This window comes from Rhipicephalus microplus, chromosome 4 (genome assembly GCF_043290135.1).
Source record: "Rhipicephalus microplus isolate Deutch F79 chromosome 4, USDA_Rmic, whole genome shotgun sequence".
In the NCBI taxonomy this organism is placed as follows: domain Eukaryota; kingdom Metazoa; phylum Arthropoda; class Arachnida; order Ixodida; family Ixodidae; genus Rhipicephalus; species Rhipicephalus microplus.
Window position 1 is genome coordinate 207,903,186 of NC_134703.1, and position 26,315 is coordinate 207,929,500.

Sequence of the window (26,315 nt, forward strand, 5' to 3'; positions counted from 1 at the left end):
TGATAGCTAAAATCAGCTGTTATGCCACGTGGCGTAAGTTATGTCACGTGATGGCACTGTGACGTCATAATGACACCATAAATTTTGCGACATGCAAAAAATGTCTGTCATATGGCGCGCACAACTCGACACGGTGTTTTTTTTTCCATCACCTGTTCCCTACGACGCGAGACGCTGACAGTCATATTACGCATTTGATGAGACACCTAGTGCTTTCGCCTAAACAATAAGCAGGCTCGTGATATTGCTGATGAGCAGCGTCAGGTGCCGAAAATTGAGTTTTTTTTCTTGAGTGCGATATTTGCTTTTGAATCTGTATCCCAGCGCGCATACTACTGAGCGCCGATTATTGTTTGTTTTTCTGGCGCCTACGGGTAACGTGCAAGGGGTGTTTACGAGATCGTACTTGCTTCCTGGTTATATGAACTTCGAGGCATAGGTCTATAATACGCACTCACTCAGTTAGTGCTTTAAAAGTGCCTTTCTGCGGTTTTCCGCGTAACTTTTTGTGCTGATGTACACGAGCCCCAATAATCGATGAGTTTGGCCTCGTAGGTTTCGCAGTCAGTTACGAATATGATTGTTACGTAATAATTTTGGGTAGTTCTGTACAAATTATTTTTAAAGGTGAAAATCTTTGACAGATATCTGTCGGGGTGGGCGAACTTTAATGCGATTACCGTAAGCTCTCCAGCCAATATATCAAAACGTTTATTTGAAAAACGAAGCAAGGAAAAAATGGCTACGTGAAGCATGTGGGTGGGGCGCCTATTCCAGGGCTGCTCTGGCTTTAGTGGCCCGTTGCACCTGGTAGAGGAGCCCTCGTTGCAACCCCAGACTCACGTTGGCGAGCATAGTCTCCCACTGCTCCCTTCCGAAAATTTAGCCGGCTATTTGCGGCGAGTTAATTTCAGTTGACCTGTTCTGACAATCCCACGTTATGTGGGCGAAAGTGGGCCTGCCTCCGCACCACGGACAACTATCGCTGTGCATCGCAGTGCTTCAACTTCAACTAAAGATTTGGATATGTGTTAGTTTGTATGCGCCACCAGTCATAAGAGTTCCATCTAGTTAGGACTGTGCATAGAACACTTCATTTTTCGTCGCTCAAGCCGTTGGTTCTCAAAAACATTTTGCGGTAAAAAAGGCTGTCATAGCAGTGGTAGGCCACTCGTTTGCTTAAAGCACGAGATGCGCCGTCCACTCTCGTTACCATCGAGTCATGCATGACCCGGACACCAAATGATAGCAAAGTCCGGTACTAATAGGCAAATAGTGTTGTGTGGTAGTCTCCCCGTGAAAAAGACTCTTCATGCGACCATGGAATCGGTGAGAATAAGAGACGATCACCCCAAAATATCCTCAACTTTATTACCAACCGCGATAGCTAAAGCCTCAGCGTTATTCGCGAACGCGGCTCGAACTATGGTGCAAGTCAGAAGGCCTTGACCCGGGGCCGCTTCTCTGACTGCGAGTCCGTACTTGTCCGTGCCGCATAGGACAACACCTGTGTACACCGTGCCCGGATTGTTCCCGAATTGTCGCTGTAACTTGCGAGCTCCTGCACTCCTACAATTTTCGTGATATTGTGGGCTCACAATTTTTGGGATAGGGGATACTAGAATCTTTTCTCGTAGCTGCTAAGCCATAGACTCCAGTTTCTCCTTTATATACTGAGGACGAGCTGGGTAACCTGTACGGCATAGCGATTTTCTCCCAGTATTGATTAAGGTAAGCCTTTTCCATGGAGAAATGAGCACAGCTGCGCGTGATTCCTGATAATTATTGTGTATACCGAGGACTTCGAGACGTTCTGTGACGTTTCAAGTGGTAGGCCGAGAGCCTCCTTTTACGATGTTCGGATTAACGCATCTAGGGCCTTTAAAATGGTTTTGTTGGTCTCCTTGGAAGGAAGACTATATGTTAGCCGACTGTGAGAAAAAAAAAACCTGAACTGGCCGAAGCATCTCAGCTTTTTTGAAACCGTTTCGGTGCATGATGTTAGACTTTATAAATCATACGGAAGATTGACTTCACCGTTGTTTTAAGAGTTCTACTTGTGTGGTCCACTCGCTTGTTGCTTCGTAGCCACAGTCCGAGGACTAGCATTTTCTGTACCTCTTTTATCTTGTGGTTTCCTAGAAACAGGTTGACTGACTCATGAATGCGGCGGCCTCTACCTCGGATTCTAATAAATTCACATTTATCGGGAGCACAGCTCACTCCTCTAGTGAAGTCGTCAACAGCGGTCACTGCGTCTTGTAAGATTTGCTCCTTTTGTCCCAGAGAGCCACTGTTGCCCCGTAGGGTAATCTCATCCGCATAGAACGCATACCTTAGCCCTGAATCACCGTCTAGTTTTTAGGGGCGAAGCTTCTTATAGCGGCACCTGGTCGTCCCTCGTAGCCGTTGTAGCGTGTAACAAGTGTAACATTTTGACTTCCAAGGTGGTGCTTGTGAGAGATTTTTAGGAGCGAAGCTCCTTAAGGCGTGGGCTGTGCGTCCCCTGTATGTAGCCACCTCTCGTTCAGTTCTAAGTATTACGCTAGCCACCGCCCGATCTAAAGGGTACAGCCATATCCATCCGTCCATCCGTCCATCCGTCCGTCCATTCGTCCGTCCATCCAACCATCCATCCATCTGTCCGTCCGTCCGTCCGTCCATCCATCCGTCCATCCATCCATCCGTCCATCCGTCCGTCCGTCCGTCCGTCCATCCGTCCGTCCGTCCGTCCATCCGTCCGTCTGTCCGTCCGTCCATCCATCCGTCCACCCATCCATCTGTCCATCCGTCCGTCCATCCGTCCATCCATCCATCCGTCCATCCGTCCATCCGTCCGTCCGTCCGTCCATCCGTCCATCCGTCCGTCAGCCGTCCGTCCGTCCGTCCGTCCATCCAAAAGATGCAAGATGTTATAAACTAGATGGCGGTACGTGTAGTTGATTATGAAAGATGCGAGGTGTTATAAAATAGGAATGATGCCACATATGGCGCGTGTCATCGTTCGATATAGTGCGGCGACGTACGCTAGGGGGAGCGTTGCAATAAAATCGAGTGGGCAAAATGTATGGAGGATTCATGGTTTACCAGGTTTACCTCCGGAGCTTCGCCCACTCATCATCATTCACTTCGTGAATATGGCGGGATTTTTTTTGTGCGTTGTTGAACAATAAAAATTAGTGCTCAATGTGCTGCATACCAATGGCTGCTAATAGGGAAATAGAGACAGGAGCATTCGGCTTTTAGTTAACGCGCACACTGCGATCCCCATCAGCAGCCATTGGCATGTACATTGAGCACTATCTGAGAAGAAAGGGTTCCTATGTTATACTCGCTGGGTGTAACCTCCTTAGTATTAGAAACGTTTAGTGAGCGTTGAGCCGCAGTGCCATGATTACAATGAACTAATATATACCATGAACTCGAGGAGGTTAAAGGTGGGAAGTAGATACGAAGCGCAAGCCGTAAGAAAGTAAAAGCCAAATTTTCGTGTCTCTCATTTCTCATTAGCAGCCATTGGCATGTACATTGAGCACTACCTGAAAGGAGAAGGTTGCTACGTTATACACGCTGGGCGTAACCTCCTTGGTTTATTGATGGTTTAGCCAGCGTTGCGCTGCAGTGCCATGAATACAGTGAAATAGCATATACGATGAACTCGAGGTGGTTAAAGGTGGGAAGTAGACCCGAAGCGCAAGCCGTAAGAAAGTGTGCGTGTACCACTTTTTGTTTAGTCCTTGGAATGTCCTCTGGATTTCAGTGCTTCTATATGGGGAAGAAGAACAATGCACATGCTGCGGGAAAGATAAGGAAACGGCGGAGCATGTTCTGATTGAATGTGGAGATATCCACCCAGGGGTACGTTTGGGCACGAGCCTACAGGAAGCCTTGGGTTTTAGGGACAACAATGGAAAGCTGAACACACCCGCGATTGAAATAAGTAAGAGACGGTTAGAGTATTGGTGGCAGAAAATTAGAGAGAAAGGACAAAAATAAATATTGGAAAAATAAAATATGGACAGTGTGCCGTAAATGGCAGAGAACTTAAGCTGAAAATTTACCTTTTTTTCCATTAAGATAGAATTTATCGAAGTAGAGGCATTAGGCCAACATAAAAAAAAGAAAAAAGGTTTTTTTTTGTCGAGCCTGGTGGCATACTTGTCACCACCCCGTTATAAAGGGGACGCTCATAGCATCCATCCATCCATTATGTGATGAAAACATGTGAGATGGTGGTACTTGGAGTGTTTATTAGATGCATGAACTGACACACAGACAGATGCATGGATGGACGCATGAACAGGCGCAGGGGCCGATGCATGGATGAACGCAGAGACGGACGCACGAACAGACGCACGCACGGACAGCGAATGGACGCATGGACGGTCGCACAGACGAACGCATGGATGGACGGAAGCATGAACTAATGGACGGACGAATGCTTAGCGCCACTCTCCATCATTCACTCCGTGAATATGCTGCCAATTTTTTTTTTTTGCTAAGCGTTCATATCGATGTTGAAGAGAAGAGGGGATAGTATTGCCCCTAGTGGAGTGCCTTCATTGGGCATAGGAATGGAACTGAGCGTGTATTGCCTAGGTTCATTGTAGCAGTGCGATAGGTTAGGAAAGAGCAAACGTAGTCACATATACTTTGCTCACAACCGATGTCATTTAGCTCAGATAACAGGAGCTGAAGGGACATGGTGTCAAATGTGCTTTTCAAATCAGGAGCTACGACGAAATGTTCAGCACCAATCGTGGTATTACAGGAGACCTCTTCCGGAAGTAGATGGAAAACTTCCTGCGTTGGCAAATATTGGCAAAATCTAAACATGCCAGTTAAAAAAAGGTTCCGATCTTCAATGTAAAACGTGAGACGTGTGTGAATCACCTTTTCGAATAATTTGCCAAGGCAGGATGTTAGTGATTGTGGTTTTCGATTTTGTAGGTCGGGTGTTTTTTCAGGCTTCGGTATAAGAACAAGTTTGGCTTCCGTTTATTGTTTTAAAACCACGCCTTTTTCCATACCTGTTCATTGAAATACCGGGCAAGCTGGTCCAGTTGCTCGTCTCTCAGAGTCTGAATCACGTTTGTTAGCTGGTCAGGTCCTGGGGCAGTATTGCGCTTTGCTGCTTGTGTGGCCTCGAATAGTTCTGTCTTGGTGATCGGTGCTACGAGCACTGCATTTTTTTGGTCTGTGCACGGGGGAGTGGGGACCATGCCTATGTACATGTCTCAGAGCTTAGTTAGAAGGGCGTCATCTGTTCCTGGAAATTCCCCGGTAAGCTTCTTAAGAGTTCGCATTGCTGCCGTTTTGGTTCTACCAGGTTCCGTTATACTGCACAGTATTTCCCATGTCTTGGAGGTGTGTGGGTTTCTCGTAGTGAGTAGCAATAAATTGCCCAGCTCGCCGTCTCTAACTGCTGCCCGTAAGCGTTTGCCCGCTCAGATATCTCAGCGATTCTATGGCACATATTTCTATTAGATCGCTGTTGTTTCGTCACTTGGAAAAACCTCTCCTGGCTTCCCACATATGTAACAGATGGCTATCACCGACCGGGGCTTCCACTGCGAGTGCAACCCACTTAGAAGTTGCTTTTTGAGCCTCTCGTATGTGCGTTACCCAATCTTCAGTGCTATTAGCTAAAATTTCGGGCAGTGGGACTTTACGAAGCGCATAACGCTAAAATTTTGGGTAGTGCGACTTTACAATAAGTTACCCACTCTGTTAATACAACATGGCCATTAAATTGCTGAATTTCGAGAGAGGCTTGATAAGACTTCGGGGCGTGAGGTAGTGATCTTCAAAGGGTACAGTTTTTACAGGCCTGAATAACTGAAGTTCATTCGGTATTTTTAGTTCTCATGAACAAACTGCCATATTTAGGAAGTGACACCTGACAGTGAAGAACTGTAATGTACCCACATTTTAACTGCATGTTGGTCGTTCACAAGTACTTGCGCCAATTCCAGATCTCTTATTTTGCGCCAATCTGGGTTTCCTTTTGCGCCTGCTCTTCCACCGGTGCTTCTGACTCTTGTGCCACGCTCGTGTTTCTGAACCCGTCACCTTCGGCGAACTTGTGCTTTCGATGATCGGTTCCCGTTGGCACAAAGATCCCTTATGCCGACTCTTCCAAGCAGTTCTTCTGCAGCCCCCTTTGAAGAGTTTTCTCAGTTTTCTTGTCTTCACATCGTTCAGCCTTGAAGCACCAAAATCCCCATTATGTCGCGATTTGGGCAGCTTCATTCGCGACTGTGATACTGTCTTGACGTTCTCTGCTGTCATCTTGAAGTCGCTGTGCAAGACGAAAGTGGTAGGCGTACCAATAGGCTTCCTGTCAAGCCTTTCTTTAGGTTTATTGCGAACACGGGACTCGTGTTGCGCAATTTTTTCGTGGTTTTCTACCTCCAGTCTCAGATGGTCTAACCGCTGCTATAGCTGCGTCTCTGATAAATGAGTATCGTTGGGCCTTTCTGATGAGCTCTGTCGTTTCCTGTGTTCCACCACGATGTCATTGGGGATCACCTTGGTCATAATCTCAAAAAGCATCGCAGCGTCTGAAAGCCCCAATTGTTCAAGAGCTTTGAGACCCGTCACGTTTGTGGTAACAGTATCGCAGAGATTTCCAATGGTGGTCACGTCAGTGGAATATCGTCCGGGCTTCCTTCAGCCTCCTCTTAGTCTTTCTTCCGTTTCTTTTTGAGTGGCTAGCCTGGCCTTGTTTTACCATCTGAAGGCCATTGTGCGCATTGCTGTGAAGACTTATTAGTATGGCTACCTGTAGTCTTCGGCAGGCGCTCATTTTCAAGATCTCGAACGTCATCTTTTATATTTTCAAATGCTTCCTGATTATCATTTGTACATGTCTCTCCCACCAGGTACACTTGACTAGATGGTGTTACGACCGCCATCGGTAGGCGCCATGCTGTCGCTGAGAAGCGTAGCCGGGCCGCGTTCCCACGCCTGGAACCCAGGTTTTCTTGGAACCAGCGTCGAGATCTGACGGGGGAGCGGCGCTCTTTTGACCCTCAAACAAGTAGCCGACTCGCCGAATGCTTATGCCCGCCAGGTATTGTCACTGTTAGCCGGCGGATGAGACGTCACGTCGCCACGAAGCGGTAAGCCGTTCCAGAGGGGACAACAAAGACAGCGTCTTCCTTTGTACAAACGGCGACCGCCGCCACAAAATGCCCTGCTAATTGAGCAGAGAGGTTGGCGGACCGTTTGATCTCTGCTGTCCGAAGCTTGGGATCCCTCGACCAGTGACACACACGACGAGCAAGAGCCCCTCTGGCGCCACCTTTAAGTGCAGTGATCTTGACTCGAAATTGGCTGTTCACGTGCGCCGTGCCTGCTCGTACCCCTCACCTGTTGTGTGTGTATGTGATTGGTGTTCCACTGAAGAAGGAGGAGCCCGAGAGGACTTATAACGGCGCCGCAGAGTGCAGGACGTCGCTCTGAACCCAGAAAAGGTTCAACCACCACGTTCGTAGTATGTGATGGCTCTGGACCAAGAAAAGGTTCAACCACCACGTTCGTGGTTTGCGAACTCTTAACCTCATGCTGTAAATATTTGTAAATAGTGCCATAAACCTTGTTTGTTTTTTGTATCCCCATCTTGTAAGCGGTCGTTTCCTCAACCCGAAGCTACACCACGCTACCACAGCACCCCGAGCCACAACAACTGGGATCAGCGGTGGGATCACGACGACTGGTCGTCAGCGGTGGGATACGACTCAGCACCCCGAGTTACGACAACTGGTTGGCAGCGGTCGGATTCGAAGCTACAAGTGACAACAACAGTCGGCCCAAGAGAAGCAGTTGGCTCGAGACATGGATCACGTATGGGTGAGTGCTTGGCTTTTCCTTTGAGTGAACCAGGTTCTAAAAGAGGGTAAATTTTAGAACTGGTAGTTAACTTTGCCGAAAGACTCAGTTTCGCCGTTTCGGAGAGTTATTTTGGAAGTAGCGAGCACTCAGTACGATCATGGACTTACGGGAGCTGCAGAAGCCGGACTTGTTGCTGTTGTGTGAGGAATTGGGGATCAATACAAAGGGTTTGGCACGGAAACCCATAATCATACAAGTCATTAATGATTTGGGGGCTGAGGATGAGGAGCTCAGTGAAGCATGGGACCTCATCAGTCAGAGAAAGAGACAGCAGAAGGAGGAGGAAGAGAGGCGTGAGCGCGAAAGAGAGCGTGAAACAAAAAGACGGGAATCTGAGAGAGAGGAACGTCGCTTAGACCGAGAGCGTGAAACACAAAGACAAGCGCATGAAATCGAGATGCGTAAACTAGAACTCGAGTTGGGAAAGAGGTCGGGTAGCAGTCCCCAGGAAATGATAGCTCTTCCCCACAGGGAGGCCGAGTTCAAGATGTCTAAGTACATCCAGCCATACGTGGTGTCAGGGGATATTGGTCTGTACCTGGCAAATTTCGAACGGATGTGTGAGAAAATGTCGTTTGAGCAGGACACCTGGTCCCAAAGGCTACTCACGGTTCTGCCCTGCGAGGCAGCAGAGGTTGTTGCGCGACTCAGCAAGGAGGACGCAGACAACTATGAGAAGGTCAAGGCTTGCCTTCTAAAAAAGTATAGACTTTGCGCAGAGGCCTTTAGACAAAGATTTAGGGGCGCTAGAAAGTCTAAAAGCGAGAGCTATCCCGACTTTTTGTACAAAATGAGAGCGAATTTGACAGAATGGCTTAAGAGCACAGAGTCATACAGTGACAAGAACGCTGTAGTAGAGAGAATTCTATTAGAACAGTTTTTGAATTGTCTCCCAGAGCAGGAAAAAAACTGGTTACTGGACCGGGGTGACATAAGTTCTGCGACGACAGCTGCTGAACTCGTGGAGGAGTATGCGTCGCGACGATATTTTAGCAATAACCTGGGTGCAGATGGAGCCCACAATTCCAAGCCAAATTCAAGTAAAGGTTACGTAAAACATTTTTCGAGCTCTCGACATGAAAAAGGGGAAAGAAGTGTTTCTTCTAACAAATTTCAAAAGAAGGACGATGGTGAACCTGGCGAAAAAGGGCAAAACGCGGGAAAAGCGAAAAATGCTTTTGAGGTTAAGAAACCGTTAACTTGCTTCAAGTGTAATGAGACTGGTCACATAGCCGCGAACTGCCGAAAGGAAAAGATGGCGTTTTCATTTGTCAGTGACTGCGAAGAAAACATGAGGTTACTGGAGCCTTACATGCATGACCTGGTGGTGAATGGAAAGCCATGCAAAGTGCTGCGTGACTCGGCAGCAACAATGGATGTTGTCCACCCGTCGTTTGTGTCACCATCCGACTACACAGGACAGTGCTCGTGGATCCGCCAGGTGGTGGAAGAGCAGAGCGTATGCTTGCCTGTCGCAACCGTTGTAATTGAGGGCCCCTTTGGTAAACTAACAACTGAGGCAGCAGTTTCAGAAAAACTCCCTAAATTTTATCCGTACTTGTTCTCAAACAAATCGGATATGTTATTGCGAGAGAAGGGCATTCTCTTCGGTGACAGGGTAGTTCAAGCGTTAACCCGTTCGAAGGTGCGAAAATTGGCAACTCAGCTATCCTCGGAGCCAGATAGTACTGAGGAAGCGCATGACGTAACAGTGGTGCAAACAGAGGAAGACATTTCAGGCAACCGTGGCAGCGAGGCCCCAGAGATCGGTCATCCGGAGAAGGAATCTCGTGATAATGAACTTGAGTGTGCGTTACTGCCACCAGCATCAAATAGCTTTACTTTACTTCTGAGTGCAAACAGGGATAACTTGGCCACTGAGCAATTAGAGGATGCCACCATTCAGGAGATTAGAGAGCGCCAAAGAACGAGTAAACAGGCCAGGAAAAATATTTCTTTCCATCTGAAGAATGGCGTGTTGTATCGCTCATACAGGGATAAGCGCGGAGTGGAACGAGACCAACTAGTCGTTCCCCAGAAATATCGCGCAGATCTGCTCAAACTTTCACATGGCAGTTCGTGGGCGTGTCACCTTGGACACAGAAAAACTAAGCTGAGGCTATTACAAGAGTATTACTGGCCTGGCTGTTTCAAAGACGTGGAAAATTTTGTGCGGTCGTGCGACACATGCCAGCGAGTTGGAAAGGCGCAGGATAAGTGTAAAGCACCTATGGTGTTAGTGCCGATCATTACCGAGCCGTTTCAACGGTTAGTGATCGATATAGTGGGACCACTCCCTGTGACAAAGACAGGATGTCGTTACATTCTAACTATGTTATGCCCAGCCACTAAATTTCCTGAGGCAGTGGCACTGCGTGAGGTTACGTCACAGAGTGTTGTGGATTCCCTGTTGTCCGTCTTTTCGCGAGTAGGGTTTCCTACAGAGATACAGAGTGACCAGGGCAGCGTATTCACTAGTGTCCTCACGACCTCTTTTTTCGAACGATGTGGCATAAAAATAGTGCACAGCTCTATTCATCACCCTCAGAGCAATAGCGTAGAAAGATGGCATTCCGTCCTGAAGCGCGTCCTTCGAGGATTGTGTTACGAGAACAAACGAGACTGGGATGCATGCCTCCCAGCGGCACTTTTTGCTTTGCGGACGGTACCCCACGAATCCACTGGTTTTAGCCCCGCCGAGTTGGTGTACGGTAGGTCATTGCGCTCACCTTTGAGAATGGTGCGCGAAGCGTGGGAAGGACACGGAGAAGATCCGACCGTGGTAGAGTTCATTCTCAATCTACTGGAGCGGCTATATAAGGCCAAAGAACTTGTGGAGGTCAGCATGAAGTCAGCCCAGGCCCGATCAAAAGTTTACTATGATAGAACAGCTCGTCAACGAACTTTCAATATAGGGGACCGGGTCATGTTGTTAAAAGCGTCAAGGCAGAACAGGCTCGAAGTACAGTGGGAAGGGCCTGCGGAAGTAGTTTCAAAGCTATCTATGACCAACTACGCAGTGAAAATTCCAGGTAGACGTAAAGAGGTACGCATTTATCATTGCAACCTAATGAAGCCTTATGTGCAAAGAGAGGCTGTGGTGAATATGACCCTGAATCTTCCTGAGGAGATGGAGGACAACTTTGTTTGTCTAAATGGAGGGAAAGGCAGCGCTAAAGAACTCCTTAATAAAACTAAGCAAAGAAAGGAACTAAAAGAATCCCAGCTTTCGGATCTTTGCGGGCTGATAGGAGAGTTTGACGACTGCTTTGTTGACAAGCCGGGTCGGACTGATTTGACTGAGCACGACATTGAGTTGACTTCCGAGGAACCCGTGAGGTCCAATTGTTATCGTTTATCTCCACGACAGAAAGATATTCTCGATAAAGAAGTAAAGCGCATGCTGGAGTTAGGAGTAATTAAACCCTCAGAGAGCGAATATGCTTCTCCAATGATCTTGGTAGAAGCTCCGGGCAAAGACCCGAGACCTGTAGTTGACTATCGAAAGTTAAATGCTCTCACAAAGGATCAGGTGTATCCGATTCCGAACATTGAAGAGAGAGTGGAACAGGTTAGTCGAGCAGCTTACGTGACTACGTTGGACCTTACTCGAGGTTACTGGCAAGTGCCGCTCACTGAGCGAGCCAGCCGATACGCAGCTTTCGTTACTCCCGCGGGCAGCTATCAACCCACTATGATGAGCTTCGGTCTCAAAAATGCTCCGTTTTGTTTTTCCCGCCTTATGGACAAGGTTTTAAAGGGCTGCGAGGCTTTTGCTGTACCTTACTTGGATGACATCGCTGTATTCTCCGATGCCTGGGTGGATCATTTGATGCATTTAAGGGAGGTGCTCGGCCGGTTGCGTCAAGCAGGGCTTACCGTAAAGGCTGAGAAGTGTTGTCTTGCGAGAGCAACCGTCGACTACTTAGGTCACAACGTAGGACAAGGTTTCAGGAAACCCTGCGAGCTAAAGATCTCAGCAGTAGCTGACTATCCCCGGCCAATAACAAAGACCGACGTCAGGGCGTTTCTAGGACTCACAGGCTACTACAATCATTACATCCGAGATTATTCCACGTTGGCAAGTCCTTTGACCGATGCTCTCCGCGGGACAGAGCCTACGAAGGTGGCCTGGGATGAAAAGAAAGAAACCGCCTTCTTAAAACTGAAGGCAGCATTGATCAGCCGTCCAGTCTTGAAAGCTCCTGATTACGACCGCGAATTCACGGTCCAATGTGATGCTAGCGATCGAGGTCTAGGAGCCGTTCTATGTCAGAAGGATGACGATGGTAAAGAACATCCCGTGCTCTATTTGAGCAGGAAATTGAGTTCTCGTGAGATGGCGTACTGCGCTTCAGAAAAGGAGTGCGCTTGCATTGTGTGGGCCATTCATAAGTTGCAGTGTTACCTCGGAGGTGCTAAATTTACAGTAGAAACAGACCATTGTCCCCTTACCTGGCTGAAAACTGCGACATCGAAGAACAGTCGCCTTTTGAGGTGGAGCTTGATTCTTCAGCAATATCATTTTGATATTAAGTATAAAAAAGGCAAATTGAATGGAAACGCGGACGCGCTCAGCCGCTCTTTCTAAACCATTCTGGAGTGCTCTTGGTGTAACAAAATTGATATTTTAGTTTTTTCGTGCATCGTATGCAAATTTTTAAGGTAGCACGTTTGATTTCTCAGCACAAGTGAATCCTGAGAGTTCTGAGTGTGAGCTTTTGTTAAAGCTAGTAATTAAAATTGGTTTGCTATCCCTCTTTTGGCTTGGTTTGTTCGAAGGGGGCCGAGTGCTTACTTGTACATGTGGTCGAGTATCAGAGATGCTGTCGAAGATTCGGCGATCACCCGGACCATGCCACAAGCGAAGGCCAGTTCTTGGCATTCAACTACTGACCCTTTCGTCGTCCCTGCGAGCAGCAGTGTTGACCGCTGCCCTCCGTGACTCATCTGGCGAGGGGGAAGCTGTTACGACCGCCATCGGTAGGCGCCATGCTGTCGCTGAGAAGCGTAGCCGGGCCGCGTTCCCACGCCTGGAACCCAGGTTTTCTTGGAACCAGCGTCGAGATCTGACGGGGGAGCGGCGCTCTTTTGACCCTCAAACAAGTAGCCGACTCGCCGAATGCTTATGCCCGCCAGGTATTGTCACTGTTAGCCGGCGGATGAGACGTCACGTCGCCACGAAGCGGTAAGCCGTTCCAGAGGGGACAACAAAGACAGCGTCTTCCTTTGTAGAAACGGCGACCGCCGCCACAAAATGCCCTGCTAATTGAGCAGAGAGGTTGGCGGACCGTTTGATCTCTGCTGTCCGAAGCTTGGGATCCCTCGACCAGTGACACACACGACGAGCAAGAGCCCCTCTGGCGCCACCTTTAAGTGCAGTGATCTTGACTCGAAATTGGCTGTTCACGTGCGCCGTGCCTGCTCGTACCCCTCACCTGTTGTGTGTGTATGTGATTGGTGTTCCACTGAAGAAGGAGGAGCCCGAGAGGACTTATAACGGCGCCGCAGAGTGCAGGACGTCGCTCTGAACCCAGAAAAGGTTCAACCACCACGTTCGTAGTATGTGATGGCTCTGGACCAAGAAAAGGTTCAACCACCACGTTCGTGGTTTGCGAACTCTTAACCTCATGCTGTAAATATTTGTAAATAGTGCCATAAACCTTGTTTGTTTTTTGTATCCCCATCTTGTAAGCGGTCGTTTCCTCAACCCGAAGCTACACCACGCTACCACAGCACCCCGAGCCACAACAACTGGGATCAGCGGTGGGATCACGACGACTGGTCGTCAGCGGTGGGATACGACACAGCCCCCCCGGGATCACAACAATGGTGCTATCTTATGCCCTTCACTTGTGCAGCGAGTTGACGAGACTTCTAAAGTCGTAGAAGGGGTTTTTAGCCTCTGAAGGAGGTCTTAGATGCTGATATTTGATATTTTACTATCTGCTGAGGAAACGCTTGTCTGTCGGCTTTCCGTGTGCTCCTCTATTCGTCTTGAAGTCGACTGATCATGCATCAGTGCGACAATATATTATCGTAGAAGCGTTTACTAGCTGTTAGTGCTGTAAAAAAAGAGCTCATTTTTCTCTAGCTTCTGTTCTAATCCGCTCTTTTTGTTCATTCTAGAACAGCTTGCCATGCGTTTAATGCGTCTTCAATCTTTTACTCGGCTCTAACTTTTGCTCGAACAATCTGGTGAACCTAATTGTCTTCTTCCTACATCTCCGCTTCTAAACATTCAACGGGAACTGCATCTTCTAGCTCTTTGTCCATTTCTTTGAGATTCTGATACTCGTTAGTCGAACTTCGCCGAAAATTCGTCTACTCATTGGTGGGCGATCCATATTCAGGAGACTTTTTACGCCGGGAATGGCTTCCATGACTCTCTTGTGTACGTTACTACGCCTTTCGATTAGGGCCTCTATAATCCGGTGCAGTGTAGGAGAACGAAGAAATCGCTGGCCAACTACGCCACAAGGTGAAGAAGGCGTCACCATGCTATTCGTCAAAAAGCATCGCATGTTTGCGCTTCGGGCATCGTCGACATATAACGCTCTACAGTCTGGATCACGAGCATGGTTAGGCCTCGCACATAAAATTCATTTCCCAGCGGCTTCAAAGAATGTCCCGAAACCTGTAGACACGGTCGAGAGGTCGTGAAATTCTGCTCTGTCTTACCTTTATAGGCCCTTTTTCCCGGGTTTCGGCCCCATCAAATGTAAAATAAAGAAAGCCTCTTCATTGGAAGAATTGAAAACAGGGTGAATTTATCGCCCAGAACACCTTTGCATAAACGCGTCTCTTCTCGGCCGATTTAGTTCATTCCTGTCCCACACCGAACGCTCCACATGGTCTAATCGTCGCCCTTCTCTTCTTCTAATACCTAACAAGGCTATTGACATGCTCTAGACATATTGGTCACTGCTTAGATTCTCTTCTAGGTTGCTCCAGAACACGTCGTCAACAACATTTATGACTGCAAAGTCAGAAAACGTGTTGGTCCTGATGCTGTTACCAGATCTCATCGTGTGTGGCGGGAATACGAGAAGTTGGAGCCCATGCGCATCAACAACTCGCTTGATTTCCCGGCCTTTTGGGGTATCTTTTCGGTACCCCCCGCTAGTGTGAGGGGCTATAATCCCAGAGATGCAGTATTCGATCCAGGATTCTGAAATTACTCTTGGCTTGCCGAATGAGTGCGTAAAATTGGCACTCTTTTCTTTTGGAGGTGCTATACACGTTCGTGATTATGGTTTTGGGTTCACTGTGCATTTGCGGTACTATACTTATGACTTCGTGGTTAATGCTGCTAGTTGGCAGATAATACATACTAGTCGCTATATCCTTAAAAACCGACGTGGCGACCTTAGGGTAGTCTGGATTTGAAATTGTGTAGCAGCCACCCAATTTGACTGGCTCATTACCAACCACTTGTAGACAAATGACAGCTGGTTTGGCTGGCGTCGTATTAAGATGTTGACGTATAGCGGGCGCCTGTTTGTGAAAGGTGCGGCAATTCCATTGCCAAATTTCGAGATATTCGCTGTGCGCTCGTGTATCACTCACCATAGCTAGTGCTATCGCCATCTGTGTTTGGGGTCGTTTCGGACTACGGATAGACGGAGCACCCTGGCTGCTCTTAGGTTGTTTAAAAACAGTGGCTCTTATGCTGGCGATAGATTCATCGACAACATTTTAGGTTGTGGAACTCGGCATACATTCGCTGCTGAAAGCTTTGTATGTTTTGCAGTTGCTGCATTATTTGTCGTAATGTACCTTCTATAAAATTTGACTCGATAGTAACCTGGGCAGATGTGCCGGTTGCTTTGAAAAGCGTTTTTTGGCTCGATTCTGAGCCACAGTTAGCTTTGAGAAAGGTCAACTTTCGTTTTATTTCTGTCAAGCTTTTACGGGGGAGTTTCCTCTCACTAAGAAGTTTTTGATATTTCGGATTACCTGTTATAGCAGCAGCCAGAGAAGCAACTTGTGCATAGCTCACCTCGCCATGTTCAGGTGCTTTCTTGATCGCAGAGCTTGGAGCCCCAAGTTTTGGTGACTTGTGTGAGTGAAAATGGGGTGGGGTCATGTGAGTAGAGTTCTTCCTGGTCCGGAATCTGGATTGGATCTAAATCTGTATCTAGAGCTAAACCTTGGGCGAGTCTCTGGCAACTCCGGCAAATGGTCTAGTGCAGATTGTTCGTAATCAAAACTGCACCAGCGGGGCTGTTGACGTGGCTCTGATGAGATGTCGTTCAGACTAGGCTGGTGCATGCTAGCCCTCGAGGTTCTTTTTTTGGAGGTTTCAGTCATTTCCTGCAACTTCATTCACCTGTCAAATGACCATCGCCACAAACTGCACACTTCGGAGAGAACTCGTGCCTGGCTGTAGGGTCGTTGGATCCTACAGTCATACTCGAGTTTCCGGCTGAGGGCTGACGTCCGAACAGTGACCAACCTTATTGGCAAGCCTTGCACACCTGGGCGGTAACCTTGTAGGGGTAGCAAGCAAGTTCTCCACCGTTGTGATAAACGTACCAAGGTGTACTCGATCCAAAAAATGCTATAACAGCCGTGTTCATTCAACATCATTTGACCTCCAAACAAAGAAACAGCCCAAGGAGTGGTCATTTCACCGACACTTTTAATGTCACATTACAGGACTTGCAGCAAAACTCAGACATTTCCGGTCTAAAACATGCGATATATGCAGACGATATCACAGCATGGACAACCACAGGCAGCCTAGCAGAGAAAGAAGATAGGTAACAACAGGCAGCTAGCACCATAAAAGAGTAGGAAGGAAACGGGGTCTTTTGTGCTCAGCCGAAAAGTCAGAGCTCATTCGCTTCACGAAGAGAAAAGCACGGAGGATCAACCCTAATTTAAAGCTGGAAGTCAAGCTCGACGGAAGAAATTATTCCGGAGAAAGATATTGTACGAATACTAGGAATGTGGCTTCCAGCTAATCAGAGATGTCTGTGCACACGAAATTAACTCAAAACATCAGTACAGCAGAACTCACGCATGATCTCGCGAATAACAAATAATCGTAAATGCATGAGAAAACAAGATACGCTAAGATTGGTCAAAAGCCTCGTCGTCAGTCGTATTACATACTCAGTTCCGTATAAAAATTATGAACAAGGAAGAGAAACAAAAAGCAAACCAAATAATCAGAATGGCCTACAAGACAGCCCTAAGTTTACCACGGAATATTTCAAACGACAAGCTACTAGCGCTTGGTCTTCATAACACAATTGAATATTAGGCATGGCTCAGCTACTAGCTCAAGAAAATCGCCTTCAGACCCCAACGGGCAGAGCAGCCCTAACAAAACTAGGGCACGATACATTATTACAAAAACACCAAGAAACTAAAGAAAAACCAAGCAAACTTAGAGAATGGTACACCATATTGCCAATACCAAGCAACAGCGATCCTACTCTGCATGCCGGGAGAAGAAAGGCAAGGGCTGACTACGTTGACAAAATGACAATATTTTTGAACATGGCCAAATTCACTGACGTCGCGCCTTATCAGACCAATGCAAAGAGGTCTGTGCGTGTAGTCACCAACCGTAGATGGAAAATCAGTCTGCTACTTCAATAGATCAGGCGTGGACAACACAAGCAGAAGAGGTTGTCATAGCACCCGCAATAAAAGAGGGATGGACGCGAAACGCTCCATTAACAATCATTACAGATTCGCAAAAAGCTTGCAAGAACTATCCAAAGGGCAAAATTGGAGCACAGGCATGCCGTTTAGGTTGGTGCAGGATGGGACCTCACAGTATAGTACGTACAGACTGTGACTTGGGCACCGGGGCACGAGGGCGTGACAGGGAACCTGCACGCGGACGAGGCGGCTAGAGGATTCGAAAATCACTAAGCCACTCAAGACAATGCAATAGATGACCCTACAACCCTGGACCCTTGTTTCACAACGATTGTAAAGTACTACAGGAAAAATAGGCAGCTCTATTCCCGTCCTCATAGCATGCTCAGGGCTGCGGAGGCACCGGCGCTAAGAAGAATACAGAATAACCCACACTTAAATTTGCATCATCTTCACCTGAAATACCCCACGCCGTACAGAGATATATGCCCGTGGTCCGAAACTCTTTCACATCACGGGGTAGTGTGCAGAGCACGACGAAGAACACGACTCCAATGGCACATTGGAGGAATGGAAGGCGCTGCTGTCTAGCCCAGCCCTGGTGGATCAGCTGGGACTGATCCACAGAGCTCAACGGATGGCTCGCAACAGTGGGGCCGTGGAATAGGGGCACCACCCTACCGGACAGACCTCGCTTTTCACCCTGTATATTCTTCGGGGCACTGGAGTTCTAGCATGTCTGGATTATGTACATAACAAAGTTTTCTACTATTATTACAAGTACTGCACGCACAGGCGCCGAAACATGCGGACGGCCTTTTTGTCCATGGGGACGGCCTTTTTGGGTAGTGGAAAATTTGCAACAGCCGCAGTCTTCTGAGTGTCTGTGTGCACGCCCCGAGAGCTAAATACATGACCAAGGAACGAGAACTCCTCGTAGGCGAAGGGGCATTGCTTGGGATTTAGGGTAAGTCCTGATGAATTGATCGCTTGCAGTACTGTTTGCAGCCTCGGAAGGTGCTCATCAAAAGTTAGAGCGAAGACGACCACGTCATCGAGGTACACGAGACTTGTTTGTCATTTGAGCCCTGCCAACACGGTGTCCATCACACGCTGTAACGTTGCGGGCCCAGAGCGAAGTCCAAATGGCATGACATTAAATTCGAAAAGACTATACGAGGTCACGAAAGCAGTTTTCTCGCGGTCTATTTCGTCGACATCTATCTGCCAGTAGCCGCTCCTCATATTCATGAACGAAAAATAGGTAGACGTCTTTTTTTGTGGCTCGATTAAAGAATCAATAATTGACGCAAAAATTTTAGTGTGGTCTATCTTTTTCACAAGTACTACGGGTGATGACCATGGGCTTCTGGGTGGCTTCATGGTGTCATCACGAAGCAATTCATCGACTTGATTCTTGATTGCATCACGTTTTTATTCTTGATTGCATGCGATGTTTCATAAGAAGCGTTTGGTTGATTTAGGTGGATTTTAAAAGCACTTGGCATATTGGTGGAGAAGGTAGCGAGGCTCTTGTTCTCTGTGTTGTGGAATGGCCGAGCTCGTTGCATTGTCGCTTCTTGGGGCATATCGTGTCTGGTTTCAGCGGCAGTCGCTTGTCTTCGTGTCGTCGTCGGAGGCTCTCATGAGTGTCGGTTCGAAACGGCCTCGCCTAAAGACGTCACTGCTTTGAGTTTCCCCAACGAGGGCTGAGCGAAAGTTCAGTTGTGTTACCGGATCGAGGGTGTGGCGAAGGGAGCGTCGTGCATATGGTGATGGTAACCTCGATCGACCCGAGCCCGCTTGTTGTGTGTCCTGGAGTACTGCTCTATGTCTCGTGGCTTTCACCTGGTTTGGGGAGTGGTGCATTAACAAAAAAACCCACAGAGGCCTAAGCTGCGGTAGGAGCATTCTCGGAGGCAACGGACAGCTTCAACGCAGTTGAAGGAGAGCAGTCTGTGATTGTGCGCTACACGTCCTATTTCTGTGGGGTAGTCGGTGAAAGCAACGGCTGACGAAGAGGTGGCTGCTCTTGAGGCATAAGTATGGACTGGTGTGGGTGCTGTGGTGGCCGGTAAGTTTTGATCATGAGCTGGAGGGATGTCACGTTCCTATCGCGCCTGTTTGTGCGGCCGGTAAGGTTGAGGGTGGCCGGGGGGCATATAAGGCTCCCATCGTGAGCCGGTGGGATGTGTTTGGTTGCGTAGTGCATACAGCATAGGTCATGACCTCAGTTGTTATCCGTTCCGACTGCGATGCCTGTGGTGTCCACTGAGTTGGTGCGAGAGCGTGTTGTAGCTCCTCTCTGATCGTGTCGGACTAAGCGGTCGCTTGTGGTTTGACTGTCAGGCAAAGCTTCTGCAGTTCATAACGAACAATAGCGTGGATTAGATACTGGTTCGTGGTTCGTGATAGCGTGGATCGGATACTGGTTTTATCAATGCTAGTCCACGGTTTCAACAGCATCTAAGCGGGACTCGTACTGCCGTCCTCAAGTGGTGAGCGCCCTCCCGATAGCTGCCGCCTCCCTGATGAATCATTCGATGGTGGTTTGCGGGTTTTGTATCAGGCCTGCAAAGAGTTCTTCTTTCCCAATGGGCATTGAAACTCCCTTAGACATCCGGGTAAAGTCCAAAAGTCCACGTCCTAAGCAGAAGGATACTATTGTCGGATTAAATTTTTACATCCTTTTGGGTATCTCCAGCGGATGCCCCCGGGACATAACAAGAAATACGTAAATACACACACACACACACACACACACATACACACACACATATATATATATATATATATATATATATATATATATATATATATATATATATATATATATATATATATATATATATATATATATATATATATATATATATATATATATATTTATATATATATCCTCATGAAGGCCAGACTCTAAGCCGAAACGTCGAAATAAACCACGTTGTGACCGCTCACGGTGGATCTACATGGCTATATATATATATATATATATATATATATATATATATATATATATATATATATATATATATATATATATATATATATATATATATATTTCAACGGTATGAGCCGGGCTGTAGTATGTGCCGGGTAGGTAGAAGAAAAGGACGGCGTTGTCTGGTGGGGCCTGAGGACTGCATTTTTACTGCGACTGCCGAACTTCATCCTCACCCTGTAAATAAATCCACATATCCTTTAATTCAACCGTAACAGTTTTGTGGTGGAGGTGCTGGGTAATCAACTAAGCAACACGACGCTTCAAGCGCCTGATCTACGACGAAGCCGCCGCCGTGCTGGACTGCCCCCGTTACCACTGGCAGCTGAGTTGTCTCGCGGCGAAGAAGGAAACCGGATCCCCGCAGCTGCAGACCTTCTACCAGTCCCAGCAGCACCGCTAATGGCAGGTTCACATGCGGCTGGTCCCTGGTTGCGTCAGGATCTGATAGTGCCTCGCACATTCGGTGGCAAATCTGGCGAAGACGTAGACGCCTGGCTCACACACTACAAACGGGTGAGCAAATACTACCAGTGGGACGCGGTGACCCAGCTGACCAATGTAGTATTTTTCTTAACGGACACAGCACTCGTGTGGTACGAGAACCACGAAGACGCCCTCACGTCATGGGATCGCTTCGTTTCCGCAATAAGAGCGTGCTTCGGAGACTCCGTAGCTAAGAGAAAGCAGGCCGAACAAACGTGACTGCAGAGAACTCAGATCGCAGGAGAGACGTGCACGACCTATGTAGAGGCAATTTTGAAGCTCTGCAAGATTGTCAGCTGTTCTATGTCAGAAGAAGACAAAGTTGGCCACCTGTTGAAGGGCATTGCCGAAGACGTGTATCAGTTCCTCATCAGCAAAGACAGTCTTGCTACGGTAACCGAAGTCATAAACCACTGTCCCACATTCGAGACCCTGAAGATGCAACGTATCACCCCCAAGTTCAGTCGCCTACCGAATGTAACCACCGTGGCAAGTGTTCACGAATACACGCCGCTTGATTTCGCGTCGACAATACGCCAGATCGTTCGAGAAGAGCTCACTCGACACGCTCGTCCGACGCCGTACGAAGCTACACCCGCACCGCCTCCCGCTCGCCCTCCCGTGTCAATCGCCGCAGCAGGCATTGATGACTGCAACTACAGGCCACCCTCACCCCCGAGGTCACAGCGCAATATCTATCCGCTGACGAGGTACGAAGACCGCTTCAGTTACCCCCATCAACCCGCGAACACCTATTATGACCCGAAGGAAGATGTACCTGTACCACCACCACGTCAGCGCAATGCCTTCCAGGAGTACAATGCATACTGCCAAGCCCCTGTGTGCTAGCGTTGCGGTATTGCCGGGCATATAGCTCGGTTCTGTCGTCGACAGAGAGGGCCGACATCCCAATATTATTCCCCATCAGAGTTTCCGCCAGCGGGCACTGGTCACAACAACGGTCATTGGCCCGCCTATTCCAGGAATACCTCACGGCGGGGACATCACCATGGCAGTTCTGCCGCTTCTGACCATAGTTTGACGCCTCCATCTGGCCGACTGCATCGTTCCCCTTCGCCGGGATGACGCCCGTCATCACCGCCGCCGCCGGGAATCTAGCCAGCGCGACCGATGGAGGTGAGGTCGCACAACAGGATTTGCCTCAGATGCCTCCACCAGTTATAATGTCGAAGAACAAGATACGTGTGGAAATAGATGACTTTTGTACAAGTGTTTTGGTGGACACAGGTGCTACAATATCAGTTATGAGTCTTTCTTTTAAAAGTCGCATTGGCCGCAAAGTTATGTTTTCTCGGGGCGAATCAACAACGTTTCGTGGTGTTGGTGGGAAAGTACTTCATCCTGTCGGAGTTTGTGCCGTCAATGTCTTATTGGCAGGAAAGGTGTTCCCAACAGAGTTTCTTGTTCTGCAACGTTGTACCCACGATGTGATTCTCGGTCTTGACTTCCTCAAAAGATGTGGCGCTTTCGTCGATTGTGGAAGCGGTGAACTTTCCGTCAGCGGCGACATTGTTCCTGCCCTCGTCGATGAGGCGCCACAGGCCGCGAAGGACCCTCTGATTGTTTCCGACGAGCTGACAGTGCCGCCATGGTCAATGAGGTCAGTTGCGGTGTTCACCACAGAATCTGTACATCTTTTGACGCCATCGTTGAACCTGCCATCGTTCAATGTGGTAAGAAAGGCTTACTCGTCCCTCGTTGTGGGCCTTTTTGTGGGCACTGAACTGTCTGCCAATGCCGGTAGTGCTCCCTCGAGGAATGAAGCTTGGCGTCTTCGATGATTCCACTGAAGGTTCTGTAGCGGTCGTTAACAAGGATGAAAGCGAGAAAGGTACAGTCTTTGGCAAGCGCAGTTGCTCTTACGAGTCACAGATCCTAGGCATGATTAGCACCACTTTGCGGTCACATGAGCAGCACACGTTACGCCATCTGTTGAGGCGACATGCTTCTGTGTTTGACTTTTGCCAGGAGGAAAAGCCATTACCTTTACCATGTTCTCGCGCTCTTCATAGGATTGACACCAGCCCTGCCCATCCGATCCGACAAAAGCCTTACCAAGTGTCGTCATCAGAACGAAAAGTTATTGCCGACCAGGTTCAGAAATGCTGAAGAAGGGTGTCATTGAAGAGTCGTGTAGCCCGTGGGCAGGACCGGTCATCTTGTGTAAGAAGACAGATGGTGCCTGGCGGTTCTGCGTTGATTACAGAAGCCTCAACGCCATGACCAAAAAAGATGTATATCCGCTGCCTAGGATTGACGATGTTATTGACTGCTTACACTCGGCTTCGTACTTTTCTTCAATAGACCTACAATCAGGATATTGGCAGATACCTATGCACCCTTCAGACAAGGAGAAGACCACATTCGTGACGCCTGATGGACTGTACCAATTCAGTGTGATGCCGTTTGGGCTTTGCAACGCACCCGGCACTTTTGAAAGGTTTATGGACTCTGTCCTTCGTGGTCTTAAATGGGAGGTGTGCTTATGCTACCTGGATGACGTCGTCATTTTTGGGCGTACCTTTGAAGAGCACAACGTCCGTTTAAGCCTTGTTTTAGACTGTCGGAAAGGCTGTCTTGATTTTGAACTCTAAGAAGTGCCGGTTCGGTGAACGACAAGCTTTAGTCTTCAGTCACCTAGTTGACAAAGATTGTGTCAGACCGGATCCCCGCAAAGTCGAATCAGTCGGCACACTCAAACCACCCCAGACACTGAAGGAATTTCGCAGCTTCTTGGGCCTAGGTTCCTACTTTCGCCGCTTTGTGCCCCGATTCACGGACGTAGTACACCCACTGACGAGCTTGTTGCGAAAAGACAGTCCATTCGAATAGACACCTGATTGTGATGCCGCATTTTCTGAACTGAAACTTCTACTGACATCTTAGCCTATTCTTCGTCAATTCGATCCATCTGCTCCTACAGAAGTGCACAGTGACGCAAGTGGAATTGGCATCGGAGGTGTGCTTGTTCAGCGATATGATAATGCAGAGCATGTTGTTGCTTATACCAGTCGATCTCAAAGCAAGGCTGAAATGAATTATACGGTGACAGAGCAAGAATTTTTAGCGGCTGTATTCGCCATTCAGAAGTTTCTATGTTACCTCTAGGGTCATCCATTCATGATTGTGACAGACCATCAGTCATTATGTTGGCTTGTTACCCTCCGAGACCCTTCTGGCCGCCTTGCTCGATGGGCTTTACGCCTTCAAGAATTCGACTTCAGCATTTCGTACAGAAGTGAACGACGTCATTCGGACGCTGATTGCCTTTCTCGCCTGCCTATGACCACGACGGAGGACAGTGCAGATACCCTCGACATCTGTTTTGCTGTGGTCTCTCACACGTTTCTTGACGCCATTATCTTCAAACGAGAACAATTGAATGATTTATCTTTAGACCCTTTGTTCGTTGACGCTCGGAATCTCAAAGGCAGTGGTCGCTTTCGCATTCCTGATCGACTGTTGTGCAAAACGAATTACTCAGCAACCGGCGCACGTTATTTACTGGTTGTACCTCAAAGTCTTCGATGCGACGTTCTCCGTACTATGCACGATGATCCAACGTCAGGACACGTTGGATTCATTCGCACCCTGCATCGAGTGCATCAGCGTTTTTACTGGCCCCGAATGCGAGATTTTACGAAAATATACGTCTCAAGCTGCGAGAATTGCCAGCACCACAAACGACCAACCAGTGCACCGCACGGCATTCTTCACCCCGTAGAACCACCTACTGCACCTTTCGAGCAAGTGGGCATCGACCTAATAGGCCCGTTTCCGCGATCTTCGAACAACAACCGCTGGATAATAGTGTGCGTCAACCACCTTACCACATACGCCGAAACTGCTGCGATACTATCTTCTACAGCTGATGGCATCGCTGCCTTTGTGTTACGCTCCGTTGTTCTTCGCCATGGTCCACCTCAAGTAATCATCAGTGACCGTGGTCGCCAATTCATCGCAGACGCTGTGGAAGAATTGCTTCGCCTCTGCACTTCACAGTTCAGACATTCGACACCATACCATCTCCAGACGAATGGTCTTGTAGAACGCACCAATCGAACTCTTACTAACATGCTCGCTATGTACGTCGCATCCAATCACAAAAACTGGGATGAGACCTTACCATATTGTCACGGAGTCGTGACGTGGCCGAAGACAGGAGACTTCGTGTTGGGATTTAATTGTCTATTTGGGCGAATCTGTGCCCGGTAAAAGGAAAGTCCAATTACAGCAGCACCGAGACTGCTATCTGTGCGAGACTGCTGCTGTAATTGGACTTTCCTTTTACCGGGCACAGGTTCGCCCAAAAAAACAGTTAAATTCAAACACGAAGTCTCCTGTCTTCGGCCACGTCACGACTCCGTGACATCTGGTGGAGGTGCTGCTTCGTTCATGTACCGGACGCCCCCGTCAAGCCGTGAACCCAGCCCACGTCGCGGAGAAGACACCGACGCCAACCAGGAGCAGCGAACAACCCGCCGACAGCAAGGGCTACCACCGGAGTACGGGCTTCTAGAAGACAAGGCGCGGAAGACCAAGGCCATGACCGCGACTGCAGCGACAATGACAACCGCAGCGTCCCAGCCCACGATGGTCATGCATCAACCCAGTGAACCACCAATTTTCCATGGGTCATCGTTCGAAGACCCGGAGTCCTGGCTAGAGACATATGACCGTGTGGCCGCCCTCAACCACTGGGACCATGACGAAAAGCTGCGTCGTGTGTTCTTCTATTTGGAAGACACCGCAAGGACCTGGCTTGAAAATCAGGAGTCCACGCTCCGAACGTGGGATGTTTTCTGTGGCGCATTTCTACAAACGTTCGCGAGCGTTGCTCGCAAAGAGAGGGCCGCTGCTTTATTAGAGACCCGGGTTCAGCTACCAAATGAAAATGTCGCCATTTTCACAGAAGAAATGACCCGACTATTCCGTCACGCTGACCCAGACATGCCTGAGGAGAAAAAAGTTCGTTTCCTTATGCGAGGGGTCAAACAGGAGCTCTTCGCGGGACTCATGAGAAACCCACCGAAAACCGTCCAAGAATTTGTAGCCGAAGCGACCACTATCGAAAAGACACTGGACATGCGCACCAGACAGTATAATCGTCGCCTGACTGCAGACTGCGCTGCTGCTCAAGCAAGTAACTCCGGAGACCTGCGTGAAACGATCCGAGCGATCGTGCGGGAAGAGCTGCGCAAGCTGTTGCCGTCGGCGAAGCCTCAAGTGGATTCAATCGCCGACATTGTGCGAGAAGAAGTTCGGCAATCGCTTCAAATTCCCCACGCACCGC

The 26,315-nt window shown here is 48.4% G+C and overlaps 1 protein-coding gene and 2 long non-coding RNA genes across 3 annotated transcripts in view; 2 read left to right on the top strand and 1 right to left on the bottom strand.

The window, feature by feature from the left end:
- The window catches only part of LOC119172983 (uncharacterized), a 1,299,788-nt gene that overhangs the window by 885,130 nt on the left and 388,343 nt on the right, over window positions 1-26,315 (bottom strand). The gene's annotated exons all lie outside the window — the stretch shown is intronic.
- LOC142814726 (uncharacterized) lies at window positions 7,370-7,616 on the top strand. Its single transcript, XR_012895048.1, has 2 exons — window positions 7,370-7,478; window positions 7,527-7,616. It is a non-coding gene; the product is annotated as an uncharacterized LOC142814726 (long non-coding RNA).
- On the top strand, window positions 13,330-13,576 carry LOC142814727 (uncharacterized). The gene is made up of 2 exons (XR_012895049.1): window positions 13,330-13,438; window positions 13,487-13,576. It is a non-coding gene; the product is annotated as an uncharacterized LOC142814727 (long non-coding RNA).